Source organism: Halyomorpha halys, unplaced genomic scaffold (genome assembly GCF_000696795.3).
Source record: "Halyomorpha halys isolate HHAL.00 unplaced genomic scaffold, Hhal_1.1 Scaffold231.1, whole genome shotgun sequence".
In the NCBI taxonomy this organism is placed as follows: domain Eukaryota; kingdom Metazoa; phylum Arthropoda; class Insecta; order Hemiptera; family Pentatomidae; genus Halyomorpha; species Halyomorpha halys.
This window is the reverse complement of record NW_027114318.1, coordinates 1032849-1037665: the sequence shown is the minus strand read 5'-3', so window position 1 is coordinate 1037665 and position 4817 is coordinate 1032849.

The following is a 4817-nucleotide window of genomic DNA, read 5'->3' as shown; positions in this document are numbered from 1 at the left end:
TATATAAAATAAAATAAAATAAATAATAGACTACAAATTTGGAAATATACACAATAATGGAATGAAAATATAAATTAGTTGATTACTAACTATGGACAAGACCGTAGTAGATTGATTATGTAATTATATAATTTTAAGACAATTTTATCATTCACACACTTTATTTTTCAAATATTCAATCATTCCATTTAATATATATATTCATTCACACACTAAATAAGCTCATTACATATATCTTATTATATATCTTTATTATTATTATTTATAATTTTGTGGTACTAATTCCTGTTTTGGTCAGTTAATATTTATCTGAAAATAATCCCAACAATGATCTTAAATTTCAACTTTTAGTTTTCTATACATACTACATGATATTGAAGGCTTTTAACTATTCTAATGACTACTGAGAATTTGAGGAGAATAGTATCGTATTAACTTAGTCTCATTACAGCTCTTATGAAAAAATCAAATCAAATAGCAACTCTCCAATAGATAATTGTATGATGGGTTGGAAGATTTATAAGCACCTGAGCTCCTGGCTAGAGCTTGAGGTGCTGCGCTCTAGGAGGCTAGTAAGTAACTATGCACTTATAATCTTTTTGTATGGTGCTAAATTGAGTCAGATATACTTTTGTATCAATACATAAACGTGATATATCATAAATATATATATAATATAGTTGTTCAAATATCAATGACTGGAATGCTGGTCTTGATTGGAAATGAATTTTTAAGGAATTTAGTATTCCTGGTTATGTTAACTCTCGCAACTATGGAAATCAACGCAATTTTATATTTCTGTCATGAAAGAAAGAGAGGTAGCCTACTTCCTGCGATCGCATTGGCAGTAGCGCTGGTGTAAAGGTCTGGAAGAGAGGACTGGTTAGAAATTGGAGTAAGTCAATGAATTTGACAGGCTTCGTTCTAATGAGCACCGGTTCCCACAGTACCGGGTCTTTCAGCTCATTGGAGGGGAGCAAGTCAAATTGTTTGACCTCCTCCTGTTTCTAACCAATCTCCTCTTCCAGACGTTGACACCATTGCTACCTACAGTGCGATGGCAGGAAGTAGTATATTAATTATCTCACTATGCTTCCACATCCATGCTGATGTTGGGATGGTCGGTGAAACTTCTTTGGAAGTTCACACTAAGTCCGAAGACAGTGTGAACTTCCAGAAAAGTTTCAAAGAAGAAGACTTGCTGACCAACAATGAGAAAGGTCATCCGGACTTGCTGGAGGATGTGACATAGGAATGCCCTACATGTATATTTTATAAACTGATCAATAGTTAAAAGAAATAAGTTCTAAAACTCCATTTATTAATGTTGACAAATTAAAATTATCTTTATTTTACTTATAATCTATGGAAGGTAAAAAAAAAAGTTAGAAAATAGAAACATTTTATTTTTTTAAATTAATTATTATAGTAAATTTATTCATTTTACCCCCCAAAAACCCCTGATTTTTTAGGGTCTGAGTAGGTAAACATAACATGGTAAAAGAAATACTTCGTGATGATAAATGTAGATGATATTAATATTATAATTATATATTTATTTTCATTCTTCATTACGGAACAGCAAAAAGCATAGTATTAGAAAAATGTAGAGTAAATTGAATTTTATATAAGTCAAACATATATATTTTTTATAACATAATTTAGGTCACGTTTAAATACAAATTTATATTTATTATATTCATCCTAAAGGAGCAGTTTTATAATTAATAACTAGAATATTTTTAAAATTGATTTATTGTAGGTTTAAAGAAGTTATTGGAGCAACACTGCACATAGGAGACTATTTCTGGTTCAATTTAGAACCGTATTGAAAAGATTACAAGAACATAGTTGCACAGAAACGAGCTCTGGTAAGAGCTAACTTTCTTTTTTAGGCGTAACCATTACGGAGTTGAATGTTTATTTGCTACATAAGATGTATAAGGTATTAAAAAATATCATGGCTAGTATCAGAAAGATATCTTTGTTTTAACATCAAAGAAGAAATCTTGGTAGTTAAATAATTCCAGCTGCTACGGTATCTTATCATGTTAACTCTCGCAAAGATGAAAATACAAGAGCTCTTTAACTGACCAAAAATAACATTTACAATCGCGTTAATATTACTCCATTATGTTAATGCTTCATGTAGTCAGCTCTATCTTTAAATAAAGGGGGCCTCCAGATTAGAGAACTTATTTTCTAAACAATTTTGCGCAATAAATAAAACTAAACAATGTATTAATTAAAAGATTTACTCTATTTAATATATGAAATGTAAAATATAATAAAAAAAAGTTTAAAATTTATCGGAGGTCTTGATTTTTTATTAGCAAAATGCTGAATTACTTCTTCAAAGTCTATTTAAAGTACACTTCTTTCTATGGAGATCAGCGAAAAAATGATCAATCCTCAAGCAATTGCAACTTTCAGTCCATTTTAATTTATCATCCTCAAGAGGAAAGACGCACTATAGAGCGCATTGCGTATAGTCTTTTTGGGGATATACTACATGTTTTGATGTCTGTTACCAGAGCATACCAGGCCTAATAACTAGTAATTTAATCAAACTTTCGAAAGAAATATTCCAATGACTCAATGAGGAAGTAACTAAGTTCCTCCCTCGAACACCAATGGATCTATAAGCCACCTATAGATATAGATATTTATATTTCTTATAGATATGCATGAGAAATATAGATGTCTATATTTCTTATATGCATCTATAAGAAAGCGGCATCCTATTGTGTATGATTTATTTTTGTCATGAAAGATGAAAAGGCTAATGCCGTAGCATATTAGCTTCCGACTCTTTCATTAAAGAAAAAAAAAATAGTTTTTTTGAGAAACCAAAAGGAGCTTAGGTTTTGCCAAGGTACTAGCCTTTTCATCTTTCAGATGCCTCAGTAGAATTTAGGCTAATAATAAATAGCTATTAAAATTTCCATAGTTACGAGAGTTAACATTATAAGACATACCAAATACTAGGAACCTTCCAATCAAAAACCACTCTCTAATTAATATAAATTAGAAGAATTATCCCATAAAATTGTTATAAGATGCGGCTTCAAATTGATATATCCCATATTTCTTAAAAATATATAGATAATAAAAGATAATGCTTATTTTTGAAGATTAGTTAGGAGATATCTTGACAGAGGTCGTTGCTAGTACTAGCGAGGCTGGTAAGTAAAGAGATATAATGTTTCACCCAATTAGCACAAAATTGATTATTGATTTTTATAATGGCTAATAAAGGTAATTGCTCTATGAAATATGATGTTTTAAATACAAGTACCAGGTGCAATGTATAAGTAAAATCTACCAACAACAACAAATCCGAAATTATTTATAATAAAAGATTCATATAAAAACGGTAATAAGTAGAAAATCAGCTCCCAATTATAGACCTTAACTAAAATCATATCTAAACAGATAAATTTTCGATATTTAGGCCTTAAATTACAAAGTAAAAAACATAAAATGAAAAGAAATACTTAAAACTGATATTAGTTTATTTTTTATTTATTTTTAATCTCCGTAAAGAGATAGTATTATATATATATGTATATATAATATTATATTTATAAAGTTGATTTCTTATAGGTTCAAAGAAAGAATCGGAGTGAAATCCCACATTGGAAAGCATGAAATTTCTGACTGAATGTAGAAACATACCGAAAAGATTACAACTACTTAGTTGCTTACCTGCCTGCTAGATCGCAGCAGCTAACAACAAGCTCAGGTATGAACGTTTTCATTTAAATTTTGATTTAGAAGTAACTAATACGACATGTAAGGTATTAAAGTATCAAAATATATTTCCCTATGACTAAGTTTGTTTCGATATGAAATAAGAAATCATGGCAGTGAAATAATTTTAGAGAGATAGGAGACCTAATAATACTAACTCTCGCAAAGATGAAAATCCAAGAGCTTTTAATTGACTAAAAATGGATACGCGAATCATCCCATGACTTGGGATGCAATTATTTTTTATTTTAGCCAATATTCTTAGCTAAAATGACGGTTGAGAAATTGGTAATTTTGTCGGTTTTACAGAATGGGCTTCCATTCTTAAGAATGGTTTACTACTCTGACTCTGAACTCAATTCTGATTATTTTGATTTTAATATATGATTGAAAATGATAAGTTTGCAGTAAAATAATACGTTAAATTATTCTTGCGTATTAAGCTTTCTTTATTAAGATTTTATTTCAACACAATCTTAATATATACATTTAATCATAATTTTAAGACCATTTATGTTTGATTAAAATAGAAAATCTGAAATTACATGTTTATAGTGCCTTAGAGTATTAATGTCTAGCTATGAGCTTAATCTAAAGAACATGTTTAAAAAAGACAATTATGGGAAGATATGAGGTTAGAAATTCAAAATTTCTACATTTTCCTTCTTCGTTGTGAAAAAAAAATCTTTATTTTTTGAATTGTGTCCAAGGGTTTGGATTCGTTTTTCAATTTTTTTTTATTTTCAAGGAATAACCCGATTTATTTTTCACTTTTTTATTTAATTACTAGGCAACGTTTCGAATATTTGTCCCTCATCTGGCCTCTTAAATATTTGTTATGGACCATGTGCCCATAGAATATCCGTATTACCATCTTTATTCATAAAAAAAATAATAATAAAAATCACAAGATCTGCCCATAGGCTACAGCTCTTAATAAGGATATGTTTACCAATATTACTGAAGTTGAGGTCTGGAGATATTTAATAGATGAGCTAATCATTATCTGTATAAAATATTGAAAATATTTCACTAAATTTATAAACGATTGGATGGGGGCGGGT